Source organism: Euprymna scolopes, chromosome 24 (genome assembly GCF_053919585.1).
Source record: "Euprymna scolopes isolate OS-2025 chromosome 24, ASM5391958v1, whole genome shotgun sequence".
NCBI lineage: Eukaryota > Metazoa > Mollusca > Cephalopoda > Sepiida > Sepiolidae > Euprymna > Euprymna scolopes.
The window spans coordinates 105,438,101-105,459,647 of NC_136505.1; the positions used below are offsets into that span (position 1 = coordinate 105,438,101).

The 21,547-nt window shown below is 33.3% G+C and overlaps 1 protein-coding gene across 1 annotated transcript in view; it reads right to left on the minus strand.

Moving 5' to 3' along the window:
• The window catches only part of LOC145246541 (ribitol-5-phosphate xylosyltransferase 1-like), a 565,148-nt gene that overhangs the window by 359,187 nt on the left and 184,414 nt on the right, over positions 1 to 21,547 (minus strand). The gene's annotated exons all lie outside the window — the stretch shown is intronic.

The following is a 21,547-nucleotide window of genomic DNA, read 5'->3' on the forward strand; positions in this document are numbered from 1 at the left end:
AAAGGGGTACAGAAATTCCAACGTAAGGAAAAAAAATGTATATATAAATGAGTGGGGGGGGTCACAAATATTTGTTATGATTTTCATATACGTGTTTTATAATTTGATATTTTCATTTTTTCAAATTACTGAATAATAATTTGAATTTAAAATTGAAATTATTGAAAGAATAACAAATAATTTGAAAAATGAAAATATCAAAGAATAAAACACGCATATATAAAAACATAATTGTTGGTGACTCCCCCGTCTCTCTCTCTCTCTCTCTCTCTCTCTCTCTCTCTCTCTCTCTCTCTCTCTCTCTCTCTCTCATATAATTGTACAGAAGGTCAGAAAAACATGGTACCGTCGGTTTCAAGCCAGGTGTCAATGTTTTGCTGACCTTCTGTAAAAATTTTAAATAGATAAATATTGGGCTCTTATATTGAAAAGGTTTTTCTTTGTAATCGAGCACTTCGTTGGAATTCTTTCCCCAAAAACAGTAAACATATATATATATATATATATATATATATATATATATATATATATATATATATCTCCGTTCATGTTTATATGTACTTATATACAATTGTGTTTATGCGCGTATGTCTGCATGTACACACCTGTGTATAAGTGCTTATACGCTTGTATGCATAGAGATATTGTGTGTGTACATATGTTTATCTGTATATGTCTCTGTGTACATATGCAAATATGTTTGCATGCCTGTGTGTATGCATGGTTGTATATGCGTACGCAGGTGTGAGTGTGTGTAACCTGTATTTATGTGTGTATACGCTTCTGTATCTGTGTGTGCATGTCTATTTGCATCCATGATGCACGTGTGCATGTATGTACGTATGCATGTAATTTTCAACCGTAAAATCAGATTATTTATAAGCAGACAACAAAAGCAGTTTGTTGACTGTGTACTTGCAGGAAGTGGGTGAAGGTACAAAATACCCCACCTCTCTACTCGAATACACGTGTGTGTGTGTGTGTGTGTGTGTGTGTGTGTGTGTGTGTGTGTGTGAGAGAGAGAGGGAGAGAGAGAGAGAGAGAGAAGGAAGAAAACTAGACAAGGTGAGTCACAAAGAAAAACAACAAAAAATGGGGGACAAAAAAAGCAAATCATTCAGTCAACGCTTAAGACGTATTTGACAAAGACAACGAAACACCTGATACCCGTCCACCCGACCGCTGAGTGTAAGGCAATTGATAGCCAGAGTACTAAATGACTCGACGTATGCGTGGGACCCCTGTAAAGAATCAAGTTATAGCAGCGAAACAATCTTTACTTGATATTGATACAGAAAGAAAAACAGTTAAAAAAATAAAAAAAACCTTTCTTTGCTAAAAGGTATTTCACACGAGAGTATGAAAAAATTTCTACACGAAACAAAAAAAATGCCCGTCTTGTTTTTCAGGAGTTTTTTTTTTTGTATTTATTTTTTTTTTAGGGGGGGGGGCGGGTCTTTTACAAATGCCCCTCTCCCTGATTTATCTGTTTCCGTACTAGTTTACTAGTTTTGTTTGTCAGTTTAACGACAGTTCAACCTTTTTTTATTATTATTATTATTATTTAATGCAGATAATAAACATCTAGGGCTAAAACTGAAACGTAGGTTGGATCGTCACGTCACACATAGTCAATCCAGCGTCCAAATGACTATTGTAGTAATTGTTGTGGTGAAATTGTATTAAAACACATGCAGAGGGATCCTAGAATACTCGGGGTTTTTTTCTTTTCTTTTTTTTTTTTTTACAAAGGAGTCGCCACCTGTCAAGGCCCGGAGGCCACTCGAGGATAAAGGCTAATGAGTATACGGTAGTGAATGAGGCCATATCGTAGGAATCGTTAGTAGTGGAAATTTGGCAATTTGGATTAAGGGGACAGCTTATCAAGAACTTGCTTACGTTAGACAAGAACCTATTTACTATGCCTCCCCACGGGACAGAGTTAGACACCAGGGTCGTTTTTTAAAAAGGTACAAAAATAAAAAAAATTGTCTCGGTCGTGAAGGACTGATCCTCCACCGAAAGAGAACAAGAAATGGAGCATCTGAAGAACAGATACTACACTTTGATTTTTACCAAAAGGCCAAAGACAAGAAGACCGCCATATTGTAGTCAGCTGGAAAGCAGACAAACGGAACAGAGTTCCACGGGCGTGCAGTTCTAAGAAAGAAGCTTTGCTCTTGGAATCTACGTTTAGGTTTAGGCACAGATAAAGAGTGGTGGGAATTATTGATAGTGTTTTCAGCTAGACGAGTGTTTTTCATGAAAGTTTGGTAAGGCGGGAGACCATAGATTGGAGCTCAGACGAGCACTTTCCATGAAAATAAGGATAAAGCAGAGACGGGCTCGCAACGTCTCTTTTGTGGGAAAGAGGTTGCAGGGAAGAGAAAAGAGCATCCCTACTACGAAGTCTATTTTGAACTTTGTTAACGCAGGGTAAGTGCTCCTAGCAGCTCCTGCCCGGATGCGGCAAGAGTACTCCATTCTTCGACGTTTACCATAGGCCATAAAAATTACTTTTTGACTAAGATCGCTTGTTTGTATTTTTAAGTTCTTTTAAAATGTTTTATTTATTACATCCCGAAAGTTCAATCGTTTTTACGCGCGATTACATTTTTGCAGACAAGATGGCCGCCACCGATAACACGAGAGTTACACTTTTTTCATCGATTTTTCTTTTTAAACATAATCACAACTAATAACTGTCATCAATCGTGCAAAAATGTTCAACCGAACTATATATAGTATAGTATTTTTGTGCAATTTTCGAAAATCCGAATGCTGAAGAGAAGTAGGAACCTCGAAACATGCTGGTCCGTAGATTACTGCTTTAAAAATGATAAATTAAAATATTTGTTTACGTCCAAATAAAATATGGGAGATTTTCTAAGAAAAAAGATCTTTATGGTGAAGACGCTAGTAAACCGTATTATCAACAAGATTCATATGATATATATATATATATATGTGTGTGTGTGTGTGTGAGATATATATATATAAATATATATATATATAGAGAGAGGGAGAGAGAGGGAGAGAGAGAGGGAGAGAGAGGGAGAGAGAGAGGGAGAGAGAGGGAGAGAGAGAGGGAGAGAGAGAAGGAAAGAGAAAGAAATATAAGTTGAGCCCTATTTAGGTAATTGAGAAAAGACGGTCAATTCTTAGTACTTAATTTACTCTCATTTATATGTTAGTTGCTGGTGGCCTGGAGAGAAAAAAATTGTAGCCTGCAAACCCAAAGGTGGTTTTATTGACTGGATAAAATCTCTCGGCCAGCAGTAATTACCTCATGCTACACAACTACTTCAGATGATTAACCACAAAAAAATTGATAAAATAACAATATATAATCACTTTTTATTTTTTCCTTTAGTCCTTACATTTCATGTTTCAGACAAAGGGGAAAGAATTGCTGTCTTCTCTGTCTGAATCTATTCATCGAGCATTTATCGTAGATTCTTTTTTTTTTTTTTTTACCTTAAAGTGGTATCTTTCAGATCCTTACATCAAGTGTCTTCATGCCTTGTCTGGAGCGATTTTCATTAAAATATAAAAATAATTAAAAAAAAAAAAACATCTTTTTATCCTCCGGTGTAGATTAGGACGTTACTTTATCTATTTTGAAATATAGTCGACTGAATTCCCATTCCAAAATTTTTGAAAATCTAACATTTGTCCATAAGCCTATAGTCTCCCATCTCAATTGTGCCGCCATGAAGTGACCTGGAGTATAACTTCAAGTCACAGTTAGAATTCGATTCAACTGAGCACTGTCAATAATGGACTAGTTTGGTCTAATTTTATGGCATATCGACCCTTTTTTAAAGCAAAATACCATTTACTGAGAACCATTATTATTGGCTCATAAGGAGCCTTCACAAAGGTCATCAAAGATCACTCCTTGGAACCGGTCTGGGGTGTTCCCTGGAAGCTGAGTGACAACAAGTCTCCCCAGAATTCCAGTACTCTCCACCTCTTTTGATAATATTTGCAAATAAATTTGCATTATCGCAACAGTTGCTTGCCACTGATTTCTCGTTGGCAGTGGCTATCAGTCTTCACTGTAATTCGAGTGGCAATAAGCCTCCCGAAGGTCCCACTTCTCCTTTTACTCATCCAACGGAGGTCTGGTCAGTGCTCTCTCCCAGGTCTTTCCTTCCTTCTTGACTATACTTGGCTGTTTGGTCTTTTTTTATTTATTTTTTTTTGAGGGTGGGGCAGTGAGAAAAAAAAAAAAAAAGAAAAAAAAAGTAGAAAAAGGAAAATGAACCACTACATGAATCCGAAAGAACTTAAACTGCAAAAAAAAAAATCTTCGATGCTCCCTCCCACACCATTTTGTGGCATATAAACCTCTTTTTTCTTTCTAAACCAAAATACTTTTTACTTGGAACCATCATCTATATATTAATACCGTAGTACCTTTAACATACGCATGCCAAACATTTGTCCATAAAGTTACAATCTTCCATCTCAACTGTGCCGGCCATGAAGTGGCCCGGAGTATAACTTCAAGTCAGAATTAGAATTCGATTCAACCGAGCACTGTCAAGTTGTATACAACTGAAGTTAAAAAGGACAGGGTTGGAGAAAGGATAGAATTCCACACAAATAATTAGATTTGATCAGACTACTCAACACATCACGCATCGCAATGACAATGCCTACAACCTTCCGACTCCCTCTCTTCAATACCAACCACACCACAGACTATACGTGATTTGGAAGCATAATTAGATCTATATACTCAGATATTCCTGACCAATTACCAATGTTAATTGCTTAGATCTTTGCCCTTACTTGTCATCTGATGAAGAGGATATGGAATCGACCCCATCTCTCGCCACCATCAGGACAAGATGTGATCACAAGGCCATAATAAAGACCTTTCAGTTACTAATATGCTGGGGGATGAATAATACGCACATGCCTGTCAACAATGACGTCCTCCCCATTTCAGGGCAACAAGGGGCAGGTGCTGCATCCGCAAACTGGTGACAAGTTTCTTAGATGATAAGAATAGTTAACTGCTTATGCTATGGCATGACGTGTTCGTAGACTCATCAACAAGAATATAGATTATTTCATGACGGAATAGTTTGGTCTCGTTTTTTTGGCATATCGACCCTTTTTTAAACAAAATATTATTTACTGGGAACCATTATTATTATTGTTGTTGTTATTATTATTATTATTATTATTATTATTATTATTATCATTAATATTATTATCATTATTATTAATATTATTATTATCATTATTATTAATATTATTATTATCATTATCATTATTATTATTATTAATATCATTATCATTATTATCATTGTTGTTGTTGTTATTATTATTATTATTATTATTATTAATATTATTATCATTATTATTAATATTATTATTATCATTATCATTAATATTATTATTATCATTATCATTATCATTATTATTATTATTAATATCATTATCATTATTATCATTATTATTATCATTATTATTATTATTAATATTATTATTATCATTATTATTATTGTTGTTGTTATTATTATTATTATTATTATTATTATTAATATTATTATCATTATTATTAATATTATTATTATCATTATTATTATTATCATTATCATTATCATTATTATTAATATCATTATCATTATTATCATTATTATTATTAATATTATCATTATTATTATTATTAATATTATTATCATTATTATTATTATTAATATTATTATTATCATTATTATTATTATTAATATTATTATCATTATTATTATTATCAATATTATTTTTATTATTATTATTATTATTTTTATTATTATTATTATTACAAGAAAAAGTAGGAAAAGGAACAACTACATGAATCAGAAAGAACTGAAACTGCAAAAATTATTTGATGCTCCCCCCACACACCATTTTTGTGGCATATCAAACCTTTTTTAAGCAAAATATTATTTACTGGGAACCATTATTATTATTATTATTATCATTATTATTATTATTATCGTTATTATTATTATTATTATTATTATTATTATTACAAGAAAACAAGAAAAAAAGTAGAAAAAGGAAAAGTAACCACAATATGAACCCGAAAGAACTAAAACTGCAAAAAAAAAATCTTTGATGCCCCCCCCCCACCATTTTTGTGGTATATCAACCCTTTTTCTAAACCAAAATATTTTTTACTCGAAACCATAATCTATGTATTAATAACGTAATACCTTTAACGTACGTCACAGTTTCTAAATTATAAATCATTTGATCGGGAGACTATTTATTAAAAAAGAGGACAGAATATAATAACATACAACAAACATTAAATTAGTATATATATAATTAAATTAGTATATAGATATGCTAATTTAATGTTCAGGGTATGTTATCACCTTCTATCCTTTTTTTAATTAATAGGATCTCCCGATCATCGAAGACGCAGTATAAAAAAAATTAAATAAATAAAAAGTTGTTGCTTTTGGGCCGTACATGAAACTAAAATATACCTTATTGGTCTTCTGATTAGGATCGAAGAGTAGTATCTGTTCTGTCTAAAGATGGTATAATGATAATGGTGGTGTTTCCATCCGCACCGAGCATCCATACAATGGAAATATGTCACAGGCTCCTATAAGAATACTGGAGATAAACCATAATATTTACATAGATTCTGGCACTACATTAACCATTTTTCAGTTTTAACAAAAGGTCTACAATAATATCGCAGGGTCTCCATTCACACTAAACGTCCACAGAATACCCAGTGGCAATATATTACTTAAGATGCTGCTGTGGAATTTCCACATGTGCTGCTAGTTATTATTATTATCTATATATTAATACGATAGCGTATGTGTTCTGTATTTATTTATTTATTTTTATTTATTTTTTTGCTTAACACACAATTCCAAACACCTGTGCAACGCTGGGAACCCAGGCTAGTCATATATATATATATATATATATATATATATATATATATATATATATATATATATACCCTTTCTCTGTACACTGCCCTCTCCTTATTTTCATTTTCCTGGGAAACATATTTAGTTGTTGTACACATATTTAAAACGATAAAAAAAAAGATCGTTATTTTAAAACATTTCATTTTGTTTCTTTTAATATCCTATTTTATTCAATTTTTCCGTTTTTCATTTTCTTTCCATAAAATGTCAATGTGTTAGTTTTACTTCATAAAATGATTATTGACCTGCTGACCTTTGCTTCTTTGCCTTCGAAGTTGTTTTTCTTTATTTTTTTCAGAGTTGTCAACTGCTTTATATCAAACTAAACCCTGGAAAATGTCTCCTCATAATAACAATAATCATTTCAATAATAGTTGCTTTGTAATTTCTACCTGTCACCAAACAAATTGACTCCAAAAAGAAACATGTATGACCTTTTAAAAATTGATGATTAATTAAGGTTTCCATGCTCTCATTTTCTAAATTCCACATACACCTAGTTTTTATTTAGTAGAAGCTGGGAGGGGTGGGGGTAGCGGTGCTCAATCGTAAAATACGCTTAAATATATTTTATTTTATCCAGATTCGTATATATATTATTATAAAGTCAATTCTCTATCGATTATTTTATGATACTAGCGGTTCAGCCCGACTTGGCATGGGTCCTATGTACTGTTCATAACTTATATATATATATATATATATATTAAAATGTTTGATTCATGTCCAGGTAATCTACATCTAAAATTTCAAGTGTTTAGACCCGAAATTGGCGGAGGAGTTTGGTAGTTTTCAAAGGTCAAATCGTTGAACTTTGACCCCTTGACACCCAAATTTCTGGCCGAAAACCGATTAAAAAGATTTTTCCAAATCTCAATACCCCCTTATGTCAAATCTCGAGTCTGTAGACTGAAAATTGACAGAGTAGTTTAGTAGGAAAATGTACACACACACACACACACAATTTCACTTTTATAGATATATAGATTGTACCCAATATCAAGTAGTCATTTCAAAAGTAAAAAAAATGTTTTTTTTTAATTATGACTTGGGTGCCATCAGCTAGAATCGAAACCAAAACCAAAATTTGTAGTGTGTGGGCCAGAGACGTTACCACATGAGCTATCATCAATCGAATAAGGAATAACTGAAAATAAACTAACATTAACGTGCGCATATATATATATATATATATATATATATATATATATATATATATATATATATATATATATGCACATGCATAGAAGAGCAGTTTTTCTTGACTTAGTTCTAATTTTTTCCAATTTGGACCCTTTAGCAACTATTTAATCCAGGTAAAGGCCCATAAAAAAACGTTTCCTCTGATTTCTAGTAATGTTCACCTTTTTCGATAACCTTGGCAAATGGCTGTGTTAAAGCAACAGCCATTTACCCTTGATTTTTCGCTGTAATGATCATTAGTTTTCCCTAGGATTGGGTGACAATAAGCTTCCCCCAAAGTCCAAGTACTCTCTGCATCCTTTCAATGGAGGTTTGGTTAGTGCTCTCACTCCTTGGTTTTTCCACCCTCTTTGGCTCTTAACGATTATTTTGTGTCCTATCAGCCGAATCTGTTTTTGAATGGTGGTTGTGGGGGCATAAAGCTCTTTTGTGTGTCACGCTTTCTGGCAAATTTGATTGGTTGAGATTTAATCCTAGAATACACATTTACGAACACTAAGTTCTATTTGATTAGCGTGTTCTCACCGCTATATTTGTCTTTAATTCTATCAAATTTAGTGTTTATATTTCAAAAGTTGTTAAGAAATAATTGATTTTAAGGAAAGGGCAGTGTACAGAGAAAGGGTATATATATATATATATATATATATATATATATATATATATATATATATATATATGACTAGCCTGGGTTCCCAGCGTTGCACAGGTGTTTGGAATTGTGTGTTAAGCAAAAAAAAAAAAAAAAAAAGTAGGCAAGCAGGCTCGAACCCATACTACGAAGAAGGAAAAGAACGTGAAAAAAAAAAAACGTGACGTCTTCGCTATTCCATCCATCGCCAAACTGGATATATATATATATATATATGGAAGGGAGGGATATGAGGTATCAAGGGGGGGAATAGAAAAGCATAGGTAGAAGAGAGCCGGGAATGAAGAGAGATTCGCCGGTAAGGGGGGGAGATAAGATGTAAAGAGGAAGAGGGGAAGAGAGAGGAAGACAAGTAGGAGAGAGGGAAGGCAAAGGGAGGGGAAGACGAAGAGAGAGAGAGAGATGTGAAGAGATAAATGGATGAAATAGATGAGAAAGAGCGAAAGATGAAAGTAATATTTGTGTGAAAGTTTTTTGTTTTTTTAAATCACTAATCTATGAGATGCTCGAAATATGCACTCCTGTACTGCAAACACACAACTTGATATACAAACTAAGTCTGACTTTGATGGTTATGCGGTTCAGAAACAGTTTGAGAATTGTTTTGGCATACATTATCTTTGAGATGATCTGACATATAAAAGTATGGTCCAATAAGTGAAGTCCATTCAGAATACCACCGCCTGATGAGACGATCACCAAAGTATCCCCCATATCATTGAATGGTTATATATAAAAAAAAACTTTTCAACATTCATGATTTTAACTTGCTATATAAATCAGCCATATACTTGGATGATCAAACAAGTCTATTCGTTGCAGTATTTCATGCAATATCATCCGCGTTTTCAAAATTACAGCTACGGTTCCGTACAGACTCACAAGATGCATCAACTCATCTCAGAATCTTATTTCAAACTTTATTATGACAGACCAACGAAAATGTTATAACAGACCAACGAAAATGTTCTTTAGAATTTTATTTATAACAGAATAATGAAAATGTTATTTCAAACTTTAGCATGACATTTAAAATTTATCATGAGCGACCGACAAAGCCTCATATAGGGATGCTTAGACGTATCTAAATTAAGATGCGTCCGTCCAATCTACTTGTTTGGTGACGGGAACGCTATTCTAAACTTGAGAGCGACATATCAGCAAGACTAGTCTATCTTTTTAGAAATACTTGAAAACGAAAAAAGTTGGAAAACTCAGTAAAATATTTGCTCAGAAAAAAACAAAATAAAAACACTAGTTAGTGTTAGTCTGTGGTCAGAAAAAAGAGAGAAAAACAAAATGATTGTTTAATGGCAGGAATTTGTGAGATTGTGGGAAGAAAAGGGAGAGGAAACTGATGAGAAGAAAAGTTTCATGGCTAAGCAGCCAATCCTTCAAAGAATAGTGTTCCTATTTACAATGCCTCCCCACGGGACAGAGTTAGACACGAGTGTCTTTTTTTTTTTTTTTTTTTTTTTTACACGTGGAGAAAAGGAATAGTGTTAGCAAGATAACAATCAGGTCTATGGTTTGAACGATAGATATGTTTAAACAACGTGTATTCATTTATACAAACATTGGCTACATATATGCATACATGTTTCTGCTGCAACGCCTTGTGAGAAGCAGCGTCTCCAGGCCAGATTTTATTTCTTATGAAACCAAATTTTAAAAACAAAATAGATATTATGGAGGAGGTGCAGTATATATATATATATATATATATATATATATATATATATATATATATATATTGTTTTTAAATCCCCGAAACAGTGTTTCATGGTAAACAACTGATGATCCCTTGAAAAATAAATTGTTGGTATTATAGTAAATTTTAGAGCGAGTTGATGCAGTGATTGCAGGTGATTAAATGACTTACTGACTAGATGGTTTTCTAACGAATGATAAAAAAATATTTTTTGTATAGTTTTAAAGGTTAAAAACTTCCAAGACTATATATATATATATATATTTTTTTTTTACAAGGGTGTCACCACTTATCAAGGCCCAGAGGCCACTCGAGGATAAGGGTTAATAGGTATACATTAGTCATTGTGATTTTAGCATAGTAAACAGTGGGAATTTTGAAACTTGGATTACTTAGGGGGAAGATTCAATTAGAACTTGTTCACATTGGACTTTTTCTTTTTTTTTTCATAGGTATCAACTCATTATCAAGGCCAAAAGACCACTCAAGGATAAGGGTTAAAGAGTGTACAGTAGAAATTGGACAATATAATAATAATGCAAACACCACCAAGGAGATGATGTTAATGGAGTACTCTTCGGTTGTTGACAGTGTTTAAACACACATTAAGATTTCACACTCATGGCTACTGGCTGACGATTAAATGGAATGGTTAGGATCACTGATTGTCAACTAGACAGTCGGGGTTCGATCTTGTTATAGTCACACATATGAGCTGCGATACAGCTAAACGGTTTGTCTAGTGATTATATATATATATATATATATATATATATATATATATATATATATATATATATATATAAACAGAATGGAGCGGAGAGTCAAACAGTACAGAGTGATAGAGATAGAAACTAGTAAGAGGTGAATTAATTGGTGACTTAATTGCAAATTACGCCCAATCAAAATGAAGGAGTATTTTTTTTCAAACATAACTATTTCAAAACTGAGGAATATTTTAGCATGTATTTTGTAGTATTCAAATGAATAGGAAATCGCCATTAAAGAAACAAACGTTGATTAACACATATTTAGTATAATAATAGAAGATATTTGATGAAAAACAATACAACACTACACAGTTCAGTGAAACGCTTACAGATCTTATCTCTAGCAGGTGCAGAATGATAACATCGAACATCTGTTTATAGTTTGTATTGCCTCTATCATACTCTCCGCTACCGACAAAGGGGTGGGCCCAAGTTTCTTCTAAGCATTGTTTTCAAAATTAGCTATGGCAGTCGTTTCGAAAAAAAATAAAAAAAACAAACAAATAAAAAAAAAACAAGCCAGAAATTGCAATAGAATATTAATATATTTTACTTAATCGGGAAAAAAAAACAGTTTGAGTTCACTTTTGTCTACAAATTTTTAAAGTCTGTGGTACGCAATTCCATGAAGCTGTTTCCTTCTGGAATACAACAGTCGTTTTCAAGTCCAATGTTAACAATTTTTTTTATTGTTCTATTAATAAAATTCCGCTTAGTTTCAACCACCTTCTACAATCCTCACGGTGTTATCACACTGTTCGCCTTAAAAACTGATTAACCCTTATCCTGTAGTGACTTTCAATAAGTGATGCACATATTTTAAAATCTTTCATTTGGACCCCCCCTTTTTTTTATTAATGAGGCATCACTAGGGTTGTGGCAAGAGAATATTCTTATTGTTTTGACTCTCGAGTATATATCAGACACAGTTAATCAATTGAGAACCACACCACTATCTAAAAACCTAAGATATTAACTGATATATACTCGAGAGTCAAAATAATGAAAAGAATATTCTCTTGTCATAGCCCTAGTGAGGACTCATTAATAAAAAGGGGGGGTCCAAATGAAAGATTTTTAAATATGTGCAAGGATTGTGTCGTGAAGAGATTGTGGTTGTTGTGGACCTCGTTTGTATGAAGAGTTGTTTCTCACGTTTATTTAAAACTACAATGGCCAGCTCTCTCGCTCTCTCTCTCTCTCTCTCTCTATATATATATATATATATATATATATATATATATATATATATGGCTAGCAGGGTGCCTGGCATTGCTCGATCGTAAATTACGCTTAAATATGATATTTTATTAATGCAGATTTTGTATTTATCATTATATTATATTAGACCCAATATAATGATTTAAAAAGTAAAAAAAAAAAAAAAAATGCGGGGGATGTAGTTTGCTTGACGCATTGTATAGTATGTAGTTAATTGTAATGTGTAGAAAGCAGTACAATGCGGAAAGACATAAACTGAAGCAGGTGAAAAAGTTTTATTAATACAAATTGCAAATACATGTATACACATTCATACATTTTATATATATATATATATATATATATATATATATATATATATATATATATATATTTGTACCGTGATTACCTGGATAAACCGGTCTGATGGAATATCCATGTTATATAATATTTTGAGAAAGATCTTTTCGTCAGATATTTGACTTTGGTTCAAACGCGTTTCTGTAAACAGTAATAGTCTCGCAGCAAACAATAGTCTGAAACGTGTTAATTAGCATTTTATATTATTTAATATAATTAAGTTTAAAAAAAAAAAATGATTTATGCACCACCACCGAGAATCGAAACCAAAACGTTTAGCTTACGAGTTTCTTTTTCCTTTGACGTTTATGCCTGACCTATGAGGACATGTCTGTTGCAAGGTTTAAAATTACAATATGAACCAATAATTATTACTTACGCATGCATATTCGTAAAATAGATTCAGTTAAACGACGTACTGCTTTATTGTGTATCGTTTTTTTTAAGATCGTTGCATTCTCAAGGTTAAACTGGTGAGCATGCTTCCTAATGTGAGCAAAAATGGTGTTAAGGGTGTTATTAGTTTTTATATCTTTCTTATGTTCATATATTCTCTTCTCGGGGTTACGTTGTGTTTCAGCTACGTATATTTTTCCACAGTCACGATAGAGTATGGAATGTACACCTGCTTTGATCTTGGAATTAGGTTTATGGATTAAACCGACCAGAGGATTAGTTAACCAAAATGTGATGAGACGACAACAATTATGGAAAGCAGTAAGAGACTCAGCATCCCAATCCCATCGCGGTTAACCACCTGACGAAGACCAGAGGAATATTTTGCGGAAACGTCGTGAAATGACAACTATGAAGATGAAGATAACAGTCCGCAAATAAATAAATAAATATACAAATTACACCTCTCAAAGGATTTCAATAATAAACAATATGCCAATATGCAATGGCCAACGACTCTTTATCTGAGAGTCCATCTTTCAAACTCCTTGGCCTAACGTTCACAGGAAACATGAGTTGGAACAATTACATTGAAGGCATTGCCAGGGCCGCTGCAAGAAAGGTGGGCTCTCTCTACCGTGCTAGAAAACTACTAACACCCGAAAGTATCCTGTACCTCTATAAGGCCACCATTCGCCCATGTATGGAGTATTGCTGCCACATCTGGGCTGGTGCATCTGCTACTAGTCTCTCGCTCCTTGATAAGGTTCAAAAGAGAGTCGCAAACCTGATAGGCCCTGAACTGGCATCTAAGCTTCAGCCTCTGTCCCATCGACGAAATGTTGCATCCCTCTGCCTTTTCTACAAGTATTTTAGTGGTGAATGCTCTGACGAACTGCAATTACTTGTGCCCCCACGACGTGAGCACCCTCGACAAACCCGACAGGCTGCTAAATCCCACCCCCACACTGTAGAGATCCCTAGATGTAAAAGATCTTTTTACTCCAATAGTTTCTTCCCCAGAACCGCTAGACTCTGGAATTCCATTCCAGGTCCCTGCTTCCCCAACAGTACTGACGTGCAGAAGTTCAAGTGTAACATGAACCGACACCTTGCTGCCCTAATCCCTACATAGTACCCCAGTAGTGTTGCCCCTGATAGTAGCCCCCTACACCAAAGTGGCAATTTGCCTTGTTTGGGGTGAAAATGTAATATAAAAAAAAAAAAAAACCATGATGTCATTTTTCTGTGATAATTATCATTAAACAGTGTTCTCCAGGTATCAGGCCTGTTTGTGCAGACATCGAATCATAGCTCTCCAGTCCCCTGTGCATTCGGTCATTCTGATGAGACCTATAGTCGTGTTTCCAGTAACCCTGTCGAGTCTGTCAGTGAACTTTGTTCGTTGTTCTCTGCTCTTTTTCCCATCGATTTTTCTTTGCATCAAGTTTTTTTCCGAGCCGCCTGCATTAAATGGCCAAATAATTTTTACTTTCTGGCGTAGACGATATTGAGTATTCATCTACTCTGATTTACACATGACTTGTTCGTTTGTTTGTCTTCCTTTCTGGCAATGAGATTCGTAGAATTCTCCTTAAAAAAAACTATATCTCTGCTGCTTCCAAACGACTTTCAGTCGTGTTTGTTACTGTCCAACATTCGCAACTGCAAAGAAGAATCGACTACATGCACGTCTTCAAGATTATGACTCATTAAACCGTATCACCTTTTAAAGTGACAATATTTTACTTGGAAAAGAGATTTCTCAATAAAAATACATCTTTTTTTTTGAGTCAGTAAATTCAACGTCATAATTTCTATTCTATTTAAAAAATAAAAAAATAAAAAAAAAAAAACACGAAATTCAATCTGGGAAGTTTCAAGGAATCAGATCGTCAAGGACATCGGCGTATTGTTTGAAAGCAACTCACAGAGAAAAGAAAAACTGCCATTTTATTTTGCTTTGGAATATAATTTTGCTTTTAATTTTTGAAGTCTGAAATCTTTTCAGCAAAATAAATAAATAAATAAAATAAAACGGTAATTTTTTTTTAAAGGAACAAAATTTTAAGATACGTCCATTAAATCTGTACGTTTAGCAATGGACCCCCAATCATCTAGCCAAAATCACTATCAATAATCTCCCTCACTCTCTATGGATGCCTAAACCTAAACGTGCATTCCATGAACAAAGTTTCTTTCTTAGAACTGCCCGCCTGTGGAACTTTGTTTCCAGTTGACTACAATACTATCGCCTTCAAGTCTAATGTAAACAAGTTCTTACTGAACCGTCCTTGTAAATAATCGGATTACACCAAATTTCCATCACAAACGATTATCACACTACTGTACCAAAGACTACCATACACGCATTAACCCTTATCCTCGAGTGGCCTCTGGACCTTGATATGTAGTGACCTCTTTAAAGTGCTCGTAATTAATTACTGAAATGAATTGGTTTCTTGTAAGAATCCTGATAAAAAAAAGAGTATGGCATAGAATTTTATTTAAAATTCAATATCGGCACCAACATTTCCCATCAGCTTACCAAGCTGCCTGGGAACCGCATCCACTGATTTCACGTTTTTTTTTTCCTCCTATATAAATAAACAGTAGATTATGTGTGTGTGTGGGGGGGGGCTGTAAATATTTAACCGATAAAATCGTAAAGTACTGGTTACATAAGACTGAAATTAGCAAGGAATAGTGATCATTTACCCAGGATGGTTTATAACGAGTAAAATATTTGTTCAGATGGATGACTAACACATACTAACATACATCGGAAAGTTGAAATGCAAAATGTTCATTTCAACTTGCCGACATATTTTTACTTCTTTCTGCGCATGCCCAAATTCAATTCATGTCTCCAAGTCATTTAATATTAAATCTTTCTTACCTATATCTCCATAGGTATATAAAGAGGAGATGCGGCTGGAACGCTAAATGTTTTGGTTTCGATTCTAGCTGATGGCACCTGGAATGATTTTTTTTTTTTTTTTTAGTTTTGAAACTCACTACTATATATTAAGTACACTATAATATTCAATAGAGAATTGACTTTTTAATAATAAATACGAAATCTGCATGAATTAAAATATATTTAAGTGCATTTTACGATCTGGCAAGGATGGGCGCCTCCCTCCACCGTTAATTATTAACTACATAATGATGAATACCATGAGATGCTTAAAGATTTACTAGTTACTCAAAACAAAAGCAAACATAGCAAGTTCTTACATTCCATTGGCGATGTTTCTGACTGTTAAGTGTTGAGCCATTATGTTGAACAAAGATGGCGGCAGTAAATCAAATCGGCGAAGAATCAATGCAGTCACGATCTCGAGTGTTGAGTAATTCTTAGTAAAAAAAGATGGCGGTCAAGAATCAGTGTAGTCACGATCTTGTGTGTTGAGTAATTCTTAGTAACAAAGATGGCGGCGAAGAATCAATGCCGTCACGATTCACTCGTTTTGAGACAGAGGTTGACAGCGAACTGAATTGAATCCAAAATACGATATTTTTTATAATAAATTTGAAGGCTTCTGATTGGTTGATTGTCTTAACCATAAGTTATAAATAAGATCGTCGGAATCATTGGGGTCATCCCATCACTGGTAATCAAAAACATTTTAACACTGACAAAGGTGGATTAGTTGGTTGGTTGTTTTACGGCATATCAATCCTTTTCAGGTTATGTAATGCCGAATCCAAAGATTTTGAAGAAAAAATTTTTAATAGAATATATTTTTTGTTTTCAAGTCAGGTTCTATTTAACCCATAGTTGGGACCATAACAGGTACTACCACTCCGGGTCAGAGTGGACCTGGGAGCAATGGCAATTAAAGCGTGGCTCCACACTCTCCAAAGCCCGCAAGCTGGGGCCTCACCACTGGATATAGTTTAGGTCATATCCAGGACCGACAAAAGTGGAAGAATTACTGTTTTCATATGTCAATCTATCCATCTCATTAAATCTTAAGGCGGCTTAAGAAGCTGGTGGCGAATGCTGGCGCCCTTATTGAATTCTAAAGACAATTCTGTGGTCTATACTTTGTCATATTTATTTCTTGTAAGAATGATAGTTCAGTAATTAATAGGGAGCCATTTTATAAACAACCTGTATTTCAAAGTAAAGAGTACCAGGACAACGAAAATACTATTTAAAGCCTAACAGAACAATGGATATGTTATTTCAAACTTAAGCATGACAGACAAGTGGAAATATTATTTCTAGTGTTGGGACGATTAGTCACAATTGGGAATAAAAAAAATCAGAATTTTTAAAGGTATCAAAAAAATTATGTCTATTTTTCCGATGCTAAAAACGATTCTTTTAATTGTTTTCATTTAGAACTTAATTTTTCATGGCTCATATTAATGAAGAAATAAATGTTTATTGATTTTAAATCATCAGTAAAGCTAAAACAACCTTCACGTGTAATTTGAAGTTTGCAAATATATATACACATATTGCGTGGGTTTTTACAGTAATCCGACCCCCCCCCCCAAAAAAAAAAAACAAACAAAAGTAATCTATATTGAGAAATTTAAAAAGAATCAGAATCGGGAAAAATATTGGAATCATCCCACCACAATTTACAATTGAAGCATAACAGACCAAAATAATGTGTTATTTTAAATCTAAGTATAACAGATCGAGAGATGGAGCCTCCGATACAGAAGTCTGGTCACATCTAAAAAATAACGTGAATTAAATACCAAAATTGGGAAAAATAAATTTTCTGTGAAAGAGTCGTAGGATAGACATAAGGAAATTATTCTGAACATTTTAAAATAGCGATTGATACGAATCTGTGTATTACTAAAATTATGTAATCACTTCTCATGTGTTGTTTCAGTTTCCCGTGACTATGTGACTGACACTTTTTTTTTCTTAGCCGAAATAATTATTTTCAGAAATTATAACGTGACTTCAAGTATGGCTGTGTAGATGTACGTATTTCTTGCCTTAACATTCATTAAACATTATTCATTCAGCATCAAACACTAACACAATTTTTTCCTAACTTTATATCTCAGAAATGAATTTAATGACAAAATACTGACACAATTTTTTAAAAACTTTATATCTCACAAATTAATTTGAAAGTATAACGTGACTTTAAGTATGTCTGTGTACATACAAGTATTTCTTGCCTCAATATTAATTACTCGTTCACCATCAAATATTAACACAATGTTCTTTTTAACTTGGTATCTCAAAAAGTAATTTGATGAAAACATTAAAATCAACAAAATACTTTTCAATTTCTTCATAACCATGTCAGTCGTTTTCCTTTTCACTCTCAGGGAATGCCGGGCAGATACAGGACTAGTTTCTATCTTTATAAAGATAGATATGTCTATGCTTTTATTATGAATTTTGGAACTCATAAGAGGTAGTAATGTAGGTTACATTTAGTTTAATTTAATTTTATGAAAACGGGGATAAAAGGAGAGCAAAAGTCCTTTATTAAAATTCAGATATCCCCAATTTTTTATAAATATTAAACATCAATAAATAATTATTAAACATCAATTAATATATTTTCACAATAAATATTAATCATCAATTAATAAATAATAACCATAAATTAATAAATATTAATTATAAATAAATAATAATCATCAATTAATAAATAATCATTAATATTAACCATCAATTAATAAATATTAACCATCAATTAATAAATATTAATCATAAATTAATAAATATTGCTTGAATTTCATTTTCTTTGGAATATTTTGTAGGATTTTTCGACGCATGGTAATGACATAACTTCCCATTTGAAAATTCAAATGAATTGGATTTCATCCATGGTCATTAGATGCCAATTAAGTCAGGTTCTTTGAATTTCAATTTCTTAAGACTTTTTAAACTTCAGCCGTAAAGCAAATTTTTGAATTTTGCTAGCATCAAAATCATGGAAAGGATTTTTTTTAACCAAAATTGGAACAAGGATTCTAGACAAAAGCTTTAATAAGTTCATTTTAATCTTCGTAAGGTGGCTTAAAAATGGTGCAAAACAAATCGGTCGGGGGCCTTCATTTTATCCGTCCTGGGACAGATAATCTAGTTTTAAATAAAATACAACTGAACAAACAATTAAAAACTAAATTCAATTAACTCCATCCCGGACAATGCTGAGTAGATAGACTTAGTTGAGAATAAGCGCATGAATTTTTCAAAGAGACAACGAAATCCAAGTGAAAACTACGATAATAAAAAAGCAAAAAACAATCAGATTCTTTCCGATAATTTATTACAGACAATGTCAGAAGTTTTCAGAAAAACAAGCACATGATATCCTTTATCCTGAATAAGAAGAAACAAAAAAGCACATGCAATCTCGCGCCAAAGATGCGAAACCGAAGCTAACTTTTTTTTTTTTCTATGACCAGGAATGTGCAAAGGCAATTCCAAAAAAAAGAAAAGAAATAAAATAGACAGGAATTTCCCAACCGGAAGGGAGGGGGGCACTCCCCATCCACCCACCCGTGCGCGTGGAGAGCAGAGTAAGAAAAGGTACTTATGCAGAAAAGGTACTGTGCTGAAATAATAACGTTATTATTTAGAAATCAGTTTTTAATTTCAGGAGGAGAGGTTTTTGTTTTTCTTTAACTTTTCTGTATTTTCACCTAACAATTTGCTATTCAATGTTTACTAGCCTCGTTGCCCTGGTGGTTAAAAATAAATAAATAAAAAAGGTGGTAGTAGGCAGGCAGGCTCGAACCTGTATCGCGAAATAAGAAAATAATGTGAACCCCCCCCCCAAAAAAAAAAAACGTGACGTCTTTGCTGTTGCACCCATCGCCAAACCGGAAGTGACATAGGCTTAACTTAAGTCGAGTCAATCGAAAAGAGGGGATGAATTTCGGAAATATCAGTGAAAAATGCAACCTCTCCTTGTAGAAAAGTGCCCAGTTGAGGGTGAAGGCATTAATGTTTTTAGCCAATTTTTCGATATTTGTCGTCCGAAGAGTCGGACTTCAAAACGATACCAATCTCGTGAAAATCCGTTGTCTCTGTTGAAAGTTTTAGGCAGACAAACATACATACATATATACATTTAAACAGATAGGTCGGATTTATATAATAGATAAAACAAAAGATGTCGTAAAACCTAATTTTAACTTAAAAATACTCTAAAAATATAGCACGGTACCTTTGCTGCATTTGTACAAAAAAACAACTAAAATGAAAGACATCAAATGTGCATGAAGGAGGGGATAAGCAATTAATTTTACCCCCCCCCCTTATTTACCCCATCATAAATCCTTTGAAGTCTGTCTTAGCATTTGCGGCAAGATTTACATTTTTAGTTTTCAGACAGAACTGTCATAAAGAGGGAAAGGAAAGCAAGACAAGTGTAAGAAAAAAAAGCAGGAAAGGTGAAAGAAAGATTAATAAGATAGAGATAAGTAGAAAGAAAGAGAGCAAAATGAAATCCAGCCAAATAGCGAGAGAAAAAATAAGGAAGTAAAGCTCTAGCTAATTGACAGAGATCGGCCTTTTTTCATAAAAATTTAAAAATAAAAAAGGCGAGTTTCAACCAAAAAGTGAAGAAATCGCATCAATGGGAGGCTCTAATGATTTAAAGAGAAATTCGGATGAAAAAAAAAAAAAAAAAAAGTAGAATTCAAAAAAAATAAAAATAAAAATAAAAACAATAAAAAAAAAAAATACCCAGAGAATTTGTTATATATTCTTGAAATGTCAATGTCACAAGTGTCCATATAAATAAGTGGAATTCAAAAACAATAAAAATAAAAAAAAAATTTTTTTAAATACTCAGAGAATTTGTTATATATTCTTGAAAAATCATCATTCACGTCGCTATGTCAATGTCACAAGTGTCCATGGGAAGCTGAGGGTCTTGACAGCAAACATCAAGAAGGACTTAACTGAGCTCTCAGATCCACGGGTGAATGACATTCGATGGTGGAATTGCAATTGGTTAGCTTTCGTGCAATTTTGCGCAGAAACGTTGTGCTTGGTCCGTCATGATTCAGAATGCAATACGGATCAGGGGCGTAAATGGCTCAACCCAATGAATGTTGATTAGATCGACAAAAACGTTGTGAAAATAACAATCAAGATGGAAACAAGAGTATAACTAGCAGGATCTGTGGAAATTCCCAGGGGACTCATTCATATATAATATATTGATGTTGGCATTCTGTAGATGTGCAGCGTAAATGGAGACGCCCTTATGTTATTGTAGCTCTTTTGTTAAAACTGCAAAAGTATTTATCTAAGCTAGCAGCATAGCCCGGTTGTAAAGTATGTTTG